This window comes from Podarcis tiliguerta, assembly GCF_965153285.1.
Source record: "Podarcis tiliguerta genome assembly, chromosome: 11".
NCBI classification, from domain to species: Eukaryota; Metazoa; Chordata; class Lepidosauria; order Squamata; family Lacertidae; genus Podarcis; species Podarcis tiliguerta.
In genome coordinates, this window is record NC_139544.1 from 38,670,845 (window position 1) to 38,686,456 (window position 15,612).

The 15,612-nt window shown below is 40.6% G+C and overlaps 1 long non-coding RNA gene across 3 annotated transcripts in view; it reads right to left on the reverse strand.

The window, feature by feature from the left end:
- Positions 1–272: 272 nt before the first annotated feature.
- LOC310660072 overlaps positions 273–15,612 on the reverse strand; it is a 53,202-nt gene continuing 37,862 nt past the window's right edge. Inside the window, exons 1-4 of one of the 3 annotated variants that reach the window (XR_014503118.1) lie at positions 9,924–9,942; positions 7,510–9,169; positions 5,871–7,122; positions 4,137–4,580 (exon numbers count right to left, since the gene is read on the reverse strand). This is a non-coding gene — a long non-coding RNA (uncharacterized lncRNA). The other 2 variants (XR_014503116.1, XR_014503117.1) reach the window with 2 other exon arrangements.

Below are 15,612 nucleotides of genomic sequence, written 5' to 3' on the forward strand. Positions count from 1 at the left end.
CCTCTGCACCTTGTCCTGCCCTTGAAGGGCTTTCTGCCTTTGGCTCTCCCCCTTGAGCCTGTCGTTTCTCCCACCTCTCAGCCTCCAGCCTCCTTTGACCTGTCTTCAGAGTACCATCACCACAATCCAGGTTGTGAGCCTTCCTCCTCTGCTACTTACCTAGGGGGTTCTTTGGCTGGAACCCTCCACCACTCCTCCAGCCCGTCCCTGACAGTTCTTTCCAGGTATGGTCTGCGCTTTAAAACTTCATATCTGAGTATCTTTTTTTCCCCCAATCTCTGCAGCTTTCCCATGAAAACCCACTCTTTAAAGCTCAATCAGAGCAAACAGCAATCCAAGGAAAGCTCACATTGATGTTTGTTGCTACGGAGCACTTAAGAGCAAGTTTTCACGAGGAAAGCTCTGGGGCAACAAACAAACAGACACAAAGCTTTCTAGTGCAGACCTGTGCCTGGAAATAGCAGGGCTAAAGTTAAGGGTGGATTAACCTTTTATCATTCTGAAGAACAAAAGGCATCCTGATTTTAAAGCTTGGCTTTCTACTGACCTCCCTGTGTGCCATTTTTTTAAAAATATTTTTTTTATTAACTTTCTTTTGTATTTTAACAAACATCTCATATCAATAACATACACGTTACAAATCTTCATCCCCTTTCCTCCCAGGCATCCCCCAGCTCCCTTATCATATACTTCTGTTTCCACCAACTCACCATATCGTTTCTTCTTTGTTTTAAATGTTCTATATTAAAAAAGTGTGTATGTTTATTTAAATCCTGCCATCAAGTCAGTTTTCTTTTTTTGTTTCTGCAAATATAAAAGGTTCCCACTCTTTTTCAAAGTCACTGTTGTCCTTTTCTCGTAGTCTATCTGTCAATTTTGCCATTTCTGTGCAGTTCATCAATTTCTCTTGTCATTGTGCTTTTGTTGGAATTTCTCCAGTCTTCCAGTTTTGTGCTACCAAAATTCTCGCCGCCTTAGTAGTATACATGAATAATGTCCTCTTCTCTTTTGGCAGATCTTGACCTAAAATACCTAACAGGAAGGCTTCTGGTTGTTTAACAAATGTCATTTTCAACATTTTTTTCAATTCATTGTATATCATTTCCCAATATGTTTTAACATTTTTACAGTCCCACCACATATGGCAAAAAGTACCTTCAGCTTCACACCTCCAACACTTCTTCTGTTCATTTTTATATATGTTTATGTTTTTTGCTGTTATCCATACACCCAAATATTTTACCTTTTTATATGCTTCTACTCCTATCATTTCTGTTACTTTTTTCCTCTCATGTTCTTTAAGGTTTTTAAATAGCAGTTTGGTCTTATTTTTGTTTAATTTAAATCCTGCCACTTGTCCAAACTCGTGTATTATGTTTGTTACTTTTGGGAGGGAGATTTTCGGATCTTCCACAGTGATTACCAGATCATCCACAAAGGCTTTCAATTTATGCTCACTTCTTTTTCCTTTTATTCCCAATATTTCTTTATTTTCTCTTACTTTCCTCGTCAGTACTTCCAGTACCAGAATGGTACTGGTGATAACTGACATCCTTGTCTTTGTATGCCATTTTATGACTGCCTGTCTTGGGTCATTTTTTTCCTGCACATTGCCAAAACAAACCAGCTGCCAGGTTTTAGCCACATCACCAGAATCTCAAGTCACCATTTTGTGCCTCTTTAGCTGAAATGGATATATTGATGTTGAGCTGTTCCTTAAATCTGAGAGTTGCTTCTCTCACCATGTCCTTTGAGGTACCAACAGCAACTCACCTCTCCTTTCTTCAAAGTTGTGTGCAGAGAAGTATTTAATGACATGAAGGCAACTCCCAGGAAAGATGGCGAATCGAGCGTTCTGAAACTGGCTCCGCAGTTCAAAGGTTTGTTTACAGATCCATGGGGTGTTTGGTCATTTATATTATTCAGCTAGATAAATTGCCCTCACATTTTGGCAGGCATGAAAACTACTCTTGGGAGCTATCCAATGTACTGGAACTGTAATGTGAAGTGTAACTGGGAAGGAGAGTTGCTGTACTGCTGTACTGCAGAAAGAATAATTAGGTTCCGCTGTAAGGTGAAGTAGTTTAAGATGATGAGAAGCAAGATAGGCCATTTTATAGTCAAGAAGAGAGTTGAGCTAATCAAACCAATGAGCTTCATCAAAACATCACACATACAAAATTTTCACAGAAGTATTTCCATCACCAAAGTAACTGGATCAACATCCTGTCTCGCCACTCTGAACTGCATTTGTTTCATTGCCCTTACATCACAGCAAGGCAGGGAACAAGCTCCCACATTGCCAAGGCAACCAGGCCAATGCTCCTTGTTTTGCCAAGCTGTGCTGTGAGGACAAGCAATGAATGCTCCATGATGAAGCAATCTGGTATGGCAGGAGGTGTCAACCCGATTGCCTCAGCAATGAGGACACATTACATTGCGTCCTGAGAATACAGCATTGGTTTTGTTTGCTCTTACCACTGCTACATAGTCAAATCTGATTGGCTATTGACCTAAGTGGTACCCTGATGTCCTTGCATTTGTTGCATACTTTGTGATTGCTCATGATCTTTCTTTCTTTTTTCTTCCTTTCTCTTTCTTTCTTTCTTTCTTTCTTTCTTTCTCTTTCCTGCAACACTTTTCTTCAGAAGTATTCAACTCTGACATATTTCAGAATTTAATCTCCTGTAGAAAGTGATGGCACTGCAGTTATCTTTAGAAGGATGTATGCCTATAGCTGAACAATTTGTGTAGATCACTTTCTGTTTTCATGAAGCAGCTCATACTTTCTACCTAAACAACCAAGGAAAGTCTTGTCAAGTATCTATCTAGGTTGCTTGAGATATAGCAGATTCTGTCTTGGAACTGCCTGATTGAAGATCCAGCTTGTGCTGTCATTTCTTTTGAGAAAGCTTCACATAATTTGGATCAACATGCATACATTAGTCACACCTAACACCCTCATCACACATTACTTCACAATTGAGATATGTGATTTTGTGTGTGCATGCCTATTTCTTACACAAGGTTAAAGAAATCTTGGTTAGTGAATGAGTAAGCAGCTGGCTCACTTAGGCAGGAATAACCAGTGGCACAAATATTATATGAGGGACATCTGGCTTGCTAATAGTATATGTGAAGAATATCTAGGGGTTCTTAGTAGACCACATCCTTAACATGAATCAACAGTGTGATGCGGCAAAAAACTAATGCTGTTCTAGGCTGCATCAACAGCAGTATGGTATCCAGATCCAGGAAAGTCATAGCACTGGTCTATTCCTTTCAGACCACACCTGGAGTACACTTGGAAGCTGGTGGACCCTCCTAACTTGGAGGTTTTTAAGCAAAGTCGGATGGCCATCTGTCATGGATGCTTTAGTTAAGATTCCTGCATTGCAGAGGGTCAGACTAGATGAGCCTCCAACTCTCCAGTTTTAGGATTCTGTGTTCTGTACTTGTAAATATCTAGTTATACATTTTTCATTAAGGTGTATACCTGACTCCCACTAATTGCAGCTAAATTTCAGGCATGCTGAAATCCCAAAGTGTTCTTCTTTGCAAACAGCCCTCACCTTCAGATCTATATATTAATAATGATGTGATAAAAATTGCCTTTTGAAACATTTTGTACAATGCAACTCTAATCACCACCATAATGATAGGAATGTATGCACCTTTCAACATTTACTGCTACAGGGAAATGTTCTTCCAGCCTTTTCTCCTTCAGGATATATTGGCGTGAGTGCATTAACTAAAACTGTAACATTTAATTATTCCTATGCCGTTCCAGTACCTCTCAGCTGTGCATCAAATACAGAATACCAAAATGGGAAGCCTACTTTCCACAACTAAATATTTATAGCTGTAGGATATCCGGTCATGAACAGTTGTAGAAACTAAACGCTTTAAAAAGAACACTGAACTCTTGTCTCCAATGCTATACAGAAAAGTTACAGGCTTTTTCAAACAGGAATTCACATTTCAAAGAAGAGATTGAAGGCAAAAGAATATAGACATCTATTCTGCAAGACTTCAGTTAAAGAAATGCTCATACGTTCAGCTTCTCTTCCACTGAAAACAGAAGGATGTAAAAGTATCTTATTTTGTTAATTTAAAAGATTTTTTTTAAAAAATATATTTTTTATTGGTTTTTGCACATATTTTCCAAACATAACATCCCATCCTATACAACATAACAAACCTTTGGCTATCACAGCCAGAAACCTCCATCAACCTCGACTAATGCTTTTCTAACTTACTTTCTGATTTTGCATTTTATTTTAATAGTTATTGCTATAAAATCCATATCCTAAATAAACTCCTTCTTAGTCCTCTTTCTTATTCATATGGTTCTCCTTACAAAACTTCTTGCAACACTATAAGTGATGTCAATTGATTACAATTGTCTTTCAAATATATCAGAAATTTCTTCCAGTCTTTCAGGAAAGTCTGGTCTTGCTGGTTCCAAATTTTCCCAGTTAATTTCGCCAACTCGGCATAGTATATCAGTTTCATCTGCCACTCTTCTTAATTTAAAAGATTTAAATACTGCCAAGCAGTGGAGCTTGCAGGCTGATTCACTAAACAACATAAAATAATGCACAATTACTTTATTTTTTGTGGGTCATACTAAAATGCCTTCTGTGGAACAGTTACTTTGACTATGGCTGCAATCACAGAGTGGCAACAGTATGACGTATTGTACATTTTTACTTAATAACATAAGAAGATCCTTGCTGGATCCATGTGGCCCAGCATCCTGTTCTCATAGTGACCCACCAGGTGCCTATGGGCATCCCAGAGAGGGAACATGAGTGCATCCACATTCTTCCCGCTTGTGGTTCCCAGGAAGCAGTTGCTCTGACAATAGCTGTAGAACATAGTTATTGCGGACAGTAAAAAAGGTAAAGGTAAAGGACCCTGGATGGTTAAGTCCAGTCAAAGGTGACTATGGGGTTGCAGCGTTCATCTTGCTTTCAGGCCAAGGGAGCCGGTGTTTGTTCACAGACAGCTTTCCGGGTCATGTAACCAGTATGACTAAACCACTTCTGGCACAACAGGACACTGTGACAGAAACCAGAGCCCCTGGAAACACCATTTACCTTCCCACTGCAGTGGTACCTATTTATCTACTTGCACTGGCATGCTTTCGAACTGCTAGGTTGGCAGGAGCTGGGACAGAGCAACAGGAGCTCATGCCATCATGGGGATTCGAACCGCCAACCTTCTGATCGGCAAGCCCAAGAGGCCCAGTGGATTAGACCACGGCACCGCCACGGATAGTCTTATTCTCCTTTATCCTCTATGAACCCTCCTTGAATTTTCCCAATCCCTTTTAAAAACCATCTAAACTGATGGTCTTCAGTATGCTTTGTGATGTAGCACAACTAGTCAACTCAATGCAACCATCATCTACTTCTGGGATGGGGAAACTGGTGCCTTGTGAGCCATTTGGCCTAATTTTGTGTGATCCACAGCCTCCAGATACCACGGGCTCATTGAACACCACTGATTTATCCAGGTAGAGCTGGGAACAATTCCTGTCTGAAATGGAAGCCCTAAAGTACCATTACCAGACAATTTAGACAATACTGAGTTAGAATGATTGATCATCTGACTCATTAGGAGGCAGCTTTTGCATTCAAAGTATGTTTTCGACCACTGAGATACAACCCTTTCCATTATTTAAAATTAAAGTATGCTTAAATTTTAGCTTTCCTATTGAAATCCATTATGACAAAATTTTAGCTTTCGCACAAATTAGGGCAAAACATTGGGTTGGATCATGCTCTTTGTAGTTTAAAAAGGTCATAGCAGGTATCATTTCGGGGTTCACAGTTCTACTCTGAACATTTACACTCCCCTCCTACCTTGGGACCTATATGTCTTGGGGAAGCCAGTAGGATCTTCACCAGCTTCAGGTGGTCACAAAGTGCAAGGGGGCTTTGATATCATTTTAGCAAAGGAGAACTCAGCCTCTCAGTGTAAGTATGTAACTGGCTGTATATTGTTTTAACCTGAGGGAAAGAAGATAAATGTAAACAGTGGCCTCGAGGAAAAGATGAAGGTGTGACTCTGCATTTAGAACAGCTCAATGAACAGAGCAAAACACTGAGAACACAGTCTGAAAATGCAATGGATCAGAGAGAAGAGTCTTAGACTAATACGAAAATAATAAAAAGTAAAAAAAAAATCAGGCTCCAGCAAGCAAGTGAAAATTAGAACTTGGCCCCAAACCCAGGAAATGAAGTACAAAAAGAAGAAAATACTTCCAAAGGGAATTTCAATTTCATGTCAAGCCCAAAAGATAAAATCCAAATCTTGCCTCATACCATTTATCTACCAAGTTAATTACAGATAGTTGGCCTGAAACAACAAGTTAACAATTTATGGAGAAAGGAGACTAAGTGAGATAAGGCAGCTGATCTATGTGGAGTCTGAAGCTATCTGGCTTAGGGGCGATATGGAGATATCTATTAGCACTGGCTTCCTTGTTTCTTAGGTGCTCCTATGAGAAAAAAGCAAGGCAATGTAGAATTAGGACAATTAATGAGAGGAGATGCTTTTTGTGACTATGCCTTCAGAACATTTGTAATACCCATGTCTACATATATGGTGAGGAAAGTAATTAATGCAAACCCCTTTCTTTTTAAAGGGGTCCTAAGTATAATGGGTGGTATCCAATTGGTGTCCTTCAATTGACTGAAGGCATCCATCAGCAAGCAGAAATGGGAGGGATACATTTCTAGCAATTCTCCCTGGTCATGAAGCTCCTAAACTTTCCTTAAATCAGTCCGGGGGGGGGGGGGTCTTACTTCTCAGGGCAGATTTTTTAGGGTGGGAGGGGTAATTACCAAAAATTGCTTCCCTCCTGATAGATGCTTCCTGTCAGCAGACTGTAGGAGCAGGTATCTTGAGATTCCTGCATTGTAGGAGGTTGAACTAGATGACCCTTGGGGTCCATTCCAACTCTACACTTCTATGATTTATGAGCTTACCACCGCATTTAAAGTTGTGCATTTCTGGAGTCCACTGGTGTTCCCTCCACCATTTGGACCAAGCAGTGAAAGATCAGACAAGTTCAAATGATTCTGAAGTTTTACTAGACACAGCTATAACAGGCTAAGAAAAAGAATTACACACACACACACACACACACACAAAAAAAAACCACACACAGAGCAAATGTAATGGTCTCTTTATATGTAATGTAAAGTGTTATATGTAATGGTCTCTTTTCTGGCAAGCATAGGTTGCCTCAAGTACATGTCTGACTCTTAAGTTCATTTTTTTGAACCGAGTACTATATCACAAAATTTGGAGAAGTAGAAAATCAGAAGGATAATTATGTTCCAATCCAGGCCACTTCACTTAAAAGTATGGACCGGAGAAAAACAGAACAAAATGAAGAAGAAGAAGAGGAGGAGGAGGAAATTATCCATTACTATCTCAGTAGAGGGGTAGCTAAGCTAACCTGTGGCATATAGATTCTATTGCTTTGTAACTCACATCATCTCTGACCACTGGGTATGTTGGCTGAGGCTGATGGAGCCCAGTAAACACAGGTTCCCTGAACTTGGTCTATAACAGTCCATAAAATGTACACTGCACATCAACATACGATGTGCATGTATTGTTATTTTCAGCGCTGTTTCACTTAGAATGCATCCAAGTGAGATCCTGGTGTGTGCTTGAATGCTGCACAAACCCCTAGCCTCATCTAACAACACAAACATCATGCCTACAACCCTTTATCAAGGTGAAATGCAATCTATAAATAAATAAATAAATAAATAAATAAATAAATAAATAAATAAATAAATTTGTATATCACCCTTCATCTGTAGATCTCGGGGCAGTTCACAAGATAAAATTACAATATAAAAACCACAAAATACATAATAAAAATAAGAACAACTACCAACCAATAATCCCAACCCCACAACACATTTAAAAGGGCATCAGATGTCAATCAGCCAAAGGTCTGGTTGAAGAGGAACATGTTCGCCTGGTACCTAAAGGTGTATAATGAGGGCACCAGGCAAGCCTCCTTGGGGAGAGCATTCCACAAATGCCATTGCAGAAAATGCCCTTTCATGTGTTGCCACCCTCCAGAACTCTCGTGGAGGAGGCACATGAAGACCTCAGATGATGATCACAAGATCCAGGTAGGTTCATATGGGGAGAGGTGGTCCTTGAGATATTGCCATCCTGAGCTGTTTAAGCCTTCAGAGGTCAAAACCAGCACCAAAAACTAATTGGAAGTCAGTGCAGTTGGGCCAGGATCGGCCAATTAACAGTTTAGAAACAGGTGCTGGGATGGATCCAATATGCTCTCCTACTCCTTCCCTGCTGATTGGGATGTTCATTTTGCAAAAAAGGAGCTCTGCTCACATAGACCTAGATACTTCTCATGTTTTTTGTTAGACCAAAGACCAATATTATTATTATTTTTTTGCAGAATGAATCAGCCTCCAATGAACAACGTAGTTTTCTCTTGCTGTGCTGTACTTTGCGTTGTGTATATATCACTGAGCAAAGCATGCCACCAGTAATCATCCATCCCATTTTCTCTACCTTTTTTCTCTTCCTTTAAAGAGTAGAGGATGAGATCCACTGAGACCCAGAGAATCATTTGCTACAGAAATGGCTCTTGAAGTGGATATGCTCCATCCATGCAGATGCCCTCATTTGTCTGGGAACCAGTGATCTGTTTCTGTTATGTCTACTTCTATGTTACATTAGTCCTCTGAGCAGCTTTTGTTAGGATAATCTTTTGCAGGGCTTCTCAAGCGGTTCAGAAAATCAAGGAAAGCATTGCCTGAAGTAGTGCGATGCATCTCCATTTACTCACAACCCATTCAGTTGTCTCCTGGCATTTGGAGTACACGCTGAAATAGAATCTACTTATTGCCATATAAAAGCTATACTTGGATTGGATTGACAGGTATGCTGCAGCAGATTTGTGGTTTGCCAGTGAGTTGCATTAATGAAGATGCAAGAGTTCCATCGTAAGGCAATCACATCTGGACTCGAATCTAATTGCAGCGGAATGTGAAAAAACACATGCCAAGCTTTGTAATACAGATCTCTGAAATGCAGAGAAGATGGACCAGGAGTTCAAATAACGAACACTGGCATCCTCGTTGCTGTTGTTTGCTTGGAAATTCTAGGAAACAAAAAAAATCTGTGCTGTTTTGAAATCCATGGATACAATCAATGCAGTTTTTGTGGGAATTAAGACTCAAAGTATATGGAAGACAGGCCTGGGCCATTTGACCCTTTAATTAGTTCTCTTTCCCCTCCTATAAAAACTACTCAAGACACTCTCTTTTAAAGTTTAAATAATATACAACTGTTACTTAGCATACTGGCACTTGCAGATTAAATATATAATGCAGGTCGGTGATACGTAAATTGCTAAAACATCTTGCATAGATTAAACTCTTACAGACTAACTCTGAGGCAGACAGCAGCACAACACAACATACCTGCTGCTCTAAATGTTAAGACTGTTCCACTAGCTGCCATAACTGTACCAACTGCCATAACTGACACAGAGTGTATGACATCACAGCTCTTGCAATTCACCCTTTCCATCAGAGTAGGCAAACTAAGGCCCAGGGGCCAGAACTGGCCCAATTGCCTTCTCAATCCGGCCCGTGGACAGTCCGGGAACCAGCGTGTTTTTACATGAGTCGAATGTGTCCTTTTATTTAAAATGCATCTCTGGGTTATTTGTGGGGCATAGGAATTTGTTCACCCTCCCAATATTGTCTGGCCCCCCCACAAGGTGTGAGGGACAGTGGACCGGCCCCCTGCTGAAAAAGTTTGCCGACCCCTGTTTTATATATACATTTTGGATACTAACATGCCACAGTTTTGAAAAGTTGTTGTGCTTAAAGAACTTGGGACCAAAGTACCTTAAGGATCATCTGCTCCCTTTTGCTCCACCTCAATCACTGAGAACCTCTGAGGAGGCACCTCTTGTGCTTCCCCAAGCCTCTGGAGTTCAGTGAGCTCTTACTAGGGACCGAGCCTTTAGTGTGGCAGCCCCTGTCCTGTGGAACTCCCTGCCAGTAGAGGTTTGGTAGGAATCATCCCTGCCTTTTTTTAGATGTCAGCTAATAATAGGCAGCCTTGGGAATGTGGATTTTCCTTCAGCCAACCTGTATTTAAAGTTATTTTTCTGATGTTTGGTTAATGCTGTTGTTTTAAACTTTGTATGGTGTACAGCACCTTGCTATATTTCTACAAAACTGTGGTTTATACTGATTTAAACAAACAAACAAACAAACAAACAAACAAACAAACAAATACCATAGCCTTCCTTTCCCCAGCCAGGCGCCTTCAGATGTTTTGGACTACAACTTTCCTTGCACAAATGTTATAGAACAGATGTTGTTGGACTACAAATCCCATCATTCCCGACCATTGACTGTTGGAAGTTGTGATCTAACAACATCTGGTGGGCACCGCATTGACTGCCTCTGCTCTAGATTTACTTTGTCTCATGACTCTAAGAGCGTGTGACCCCAGAGGTCCAAAAATGAACTCCTTGAATGGATATTCATTTCCTCCTTTCACCAGACTGGTCCTCTTTAACTCTCCTACTGCATCCCTGTGACAAAATGATGCAGGAGATGCGCTATGAACTACAGATGGATCGAGTTACAGTGTGGTTCCATCTCAAGTGGGTTGCTGCAGGAGCAGATTTGTGTCATGGAGCAGGTGATGGAAGCTCTTATAGGAAATGGTAATAATGAATGTCTCAAACTGAAGACTCCCAAGGGTGTCAATTAAATGTCTTTTCAGAACTGGATAACCTTCAGCCTCTTTCAAATACTCAGAAACTAGTTGGGTGATATGTTTTTTTCTCCCCCCCCTTTTTTTTTTGCTGTTACCAACACACAACTTTTAGTGACATTTACTGATACCCAAGGTTTGATTTATTTTTTATTGACAGTCACTACTTCCAGGGATGCTTGACAACTCAGATCTAAAGCACCAATTTCTCCTCCTTTGACTGACATTCTTTGTGAATATATAAACAGGAAGGAAAAACTTAAGCTTAAATACCAATGGATATTTTTTTTTCAGGTACCTGACTAAAAGCAAAAACATTTGGAAACTTTCCAGGTAACCAAGGATATTGTTTAAGGTACACTCTGTCAAGAAGCTTGCGATGTGACAGGAAATATCTTGATTCAGTCTCCACATGGAGCAGAGATTGCAAAAATATACATTAATGTGGTGTCCTTTCCAACTAAGTCATAGACCACTCTGCAAAATGATTCTGTTAAAATGATTAACTGTGCTTAGGAAATTCAAAATGTGATTTGATTACCTCTAAAAGAGCAGGCGTCAGAGGTAAAATTCTAGTCGTGAAGGAAGTATGCTTGCAAATGGTGCCAATTTCATTTGTACATAAAGGTGATGCTGTCATCTTGCAAGCAGAGAGATTATATTTATACCATGTATATGTGATGATGACATAAAAAGAAACATAGCCTTCCTGTGGATTTTCAGAAGTCAGTTAAGAAACGGCTGCAAGGAATGAAAGAATGGAGTAGGGGTTCTTAGTCCTTTGGGTCCTGTAGGTAGATTTGAGTTTTCAAAACCTATAAGGCAAGGGTGGGGAACCTTAGGTTTGGGGGACAAATGTGACCCTGTTTATTACATTTATTTCCTGCCCTTCATAAAAAAGGAATATGTATTTGAACTCTGATATTGCTTGCCTAGATGAAGAATAGAGAGAACTGGGTGAGTGTATAAGGAAAGGTAAAGTTACCCCTGACCGTTAGGTCCAGTCGCGGACGACTCTGAGGTTGCACGCTCATCTTGCTCTATAGGCCAAGGGAGCCGACATTTGTCCGCAGACAGCTTCTGGGTCATGTGGCCAGCATGACTAAGCCATGAACCAGAGCAGCACACAGAAACGCCGTTTATCTTCCCACCGGAGTGGTACCTATTTATCTACTTGCACTTTGACGTGCTTTCGAACTGCTAGGTTGGCAGGAGCAAAGACTGAGTAACGGGAGCTCACCCCGTTGTGGGGATTCGAACCGCCGACCTTCTGATCGGCAAGCCCTAGGCTCTGTGGTTTAGACCACAGCGCCACCCGCATCCCTGTGTATAAGGAAACTAGCCAACAAATTTGCATGTGTTGCTCCACCCACTTCTGCCTCTGCCCTCGCCCACAAGTCACCCACAATATAGCTGCATGGAGACATTGCTCCTCACTTTCTCTAAATGTGTTCTCCCCCTGTCTCTCTTGTGTTCTTTCTCAAGGAAGGAAGGGTGCCACATCCCGTACTGGTCCCTTCTCAAGTCTCTATGCTGGTTGAAACCTGCCTGATATGGCACAAACTTGATTAATGGGAACCTGAAAGAAATGGAAAACAGAGAAGGGGGCTTATCTCCCACAGTTTACTAATTTTTGAAGAAACTTGAAAATGGTAGGTTCTTGAAAAATGCCACCGCACAAAACTCTCTCCAACTACTCTTCTGCCACACTGGCTTTATCTAAATGTCAGAATTCGCTTTTCTGACAGCAATAGCTTTAAAAATATCAGGTTTACATTTTTTTAAAAAAAAACACTAAAATAAAATAACCTCCTCCCCCCACAGATTTCACCACTTATTTTGATGAAAACTCATTTGTCAGTCTTCGAGAAGCAAAGCTTTTTGAACCTCTATTATCTATTCATATTCAAAAGCAATCCCCGCAAAAAAGTTAATTTCTTAGACTTAGACAGCTGACAAATATTGCAATGACTAAAGTCTAAAGAAATCACATTTCCTTTTCTAAAAAAGTTAATATGCCTGAAAATGAATGTTTGCTGCCAAGGGCTTTGCCGCTGGCCTGGTCTTCACAATGAATAATAGAACTGTAATATAAGCACCAAGAAAGGCGAGAATCGCTTAGGATTTAGTTCAGTACTTTCTTTGACCTCCCAGCACAAACTATTCAGTGAAATAAGTTACTTTTTTAAAACAAAAGTGGCATACTATTAAAGATGACACCATAATCGAGTCCTAATGTGGGTTCCTGTAATAAGCCTTCCCCTTTCCCAGGCATCCTTCGTCTGTGTTTCAATTTACTTGTGATCCAAAGAGTTCTTTCCATAGAAGGAAGGCTGGAATGGGTTATGGGAAACAAAGGTATTCCTCTCCCATAGTTATACAATCATTGTTGGTATCCATCTGTCTTGAGAGAAATGGAGTGTGCCTCCGGTGGTGAAGTCACATTTATGGAGAATCACAATGTCTGCTTTGGCTGCAGAGATCAGTAACTGCTGCCTCCTACATTGTTTTTGCTGTGTTAGCAGCACCAATGTGAACTCTCTGGGGCGCAAGCCTGGGCAGTGTGTATGGAGGTCCTGGGCTGCCCAGATGACAAGACTCCCTTCTCAGCCTTGCTAATGTGGTCCAAAGGAAAGCAGAGCAATATGTTTGGCACCATATTGACTGCAGGAGTTTATGGAAGCAGGCGTACAAGGCACCATATCCAACTGTCTAAGAGACTCCACTCCGGATTTGTGTAGGATTTACTTCTTAGCCTTTTCTTCTCCCAAAGATGTCCGGCAAGGCAGGGCTACAGATTTTCCCCCGGGGTTTACTCCCAAAGCCTTCCTCACAAATGAGTATAGATGCAAAGCAGCAGAGGTTTAGGATCAGGGTTTTCCTTCTTCTTTCCTTCTCCCTCTACAACCTGTGCAGAATCCACCTTCTTGACCATTGGACCCACTATTGGTTTCGTCTGCTCAATCCGCCAGAGCCTGTCTTCACATGTAGGGGAAGTCCCTAACTTACCAAGAGTTTGAGACCCATTGGCTACCTTCATCTGCTTTAGCCGGCCAGTCAAATCCATTTCTCGAATTGTGGCCATTGTCACAAGCTGAGAACTTCTAGGAGCTACAAGTGAGAGCTGAGTGCAGGATAGGGACCTAGAGTGGTCAACCTACCCCCAGAAGTAGTGTGATGTATCCTCCACCCTATACATCACCTAACCCCATACATCCCCATAGAATCATAGAAACATAGAATTATAGAGTTGGAAGTGACCTTGAGGATCATCTCGTTCAACCCCCTTTAATGCAGGAATTTCAAGAGTCCCCCATCCAATTTGAAACCATACTGGACCTTGCTTAGCTTTGCAAATGTGCTAGCAGTTATTGCTGCCACACTAGATGCAGCACTAGATGAACAAGTCTTATTCTGTGTTTTATGGGTTTCAGTTTCTAATTTTAATTCTCTTAAGTTCATTTCTCCACATTTCCACCTCAGATTCCAATAAATAAACAAAAATTCTCAGGAAGATTCATTAACATTTTAATGTAAATTTATCTTAATAGTCACATGTTTGTATGTAATTCTGCCTAATATTTTAGCAAAATAATTTCTCCAAAACACTTTTAAATGGTTTTCCCACTAATACATGCCTTCTTTTCAAGCTGCACTTCTTCACACCTTCCTTGGGTGTTTTCTTTTCCCATATGAAATAGGCCTCTGAACTCCAATAATGGAGGAGGCAGCAGTACTTCTGAATACCAGCTGCTGGAAACCACAGAAGGGGAGAGTGCTCTTGTGTTCAAATCCTGATTGAGGGTTTCCCACAGGCATCTGGTACAGGATACTTGACTAGAAGGACCATTGGCCTGGAACAGCTGGCTTTTCTTATAATGACTGTTATCTTGTCTAAAAGGATAGTGAGGTAGGGGTGTGTGTGGAAACAAAGCTATTGCACAAATGTAAGATTTACATTCTTTGCTCCACCCACTTTTTTATCTGGCTACGCTAGGGATGGACAACCTGTCCATATTTATTTTTCTCAGTTTCTCGTTTTTCCAATCTTAAGTTCAGTTTGCCACATTTTCAGTTTGCGGACAACTTTTTAAATTTCCTCATGAAAGTTCACCAGCATTCCAGTACATATTTCTTCTAATTAGACATACTTTGCAAAACCATTTACCCTAATATTATGCATTTCTACATTTTATTTCTCACTAATACGTGCATTTTAATGCACCATTTTACCATGGTAAAATGGAGAGCTGCATTGCAAAATTCAGAGAATTGTGAATTTCAAGAAATAGCTGTATTTCAGTTAACATATTCTTTATCAGAAAAAAATGTGAATTTGGTAGGTTTGCCTTTAAATGCAAACTGAATTCAATTGCTCCACCCACCACTGGCATGTTCCCTCCCCCCAAAACAGTTACTCAGAAGGATGGGTGGTCCTCAGGCTGGAACAGCTTCCTCGTCTCTGCATTGGCCAGGCATGTGCATTGCTAGTTTTAAGAGGTTTGCAGAGGTAGGCACTTTTGTGGAGTAAGCACATTCCCCTCTGTGTTCATTATCCTTAATCATTACAGTTGACAAGCCTTATGAAAACCATTTATTTCAATATCAATAAGTCTATTTGGAAATTACGGTTCTCTTCTCCAAGCCAAAGCCAATATTTAGCTCACGTGCAAACTTTTAAAATAAAACCTTTGGATGATTATAGGCAAATGCGAGTAATTTAAAGCATTATTAAAATGTTTATTTAAAGCGGCATCTTGGGGGCATCATAATCTAATTCACTAGATGTGTATTGGTAGGAGCCAC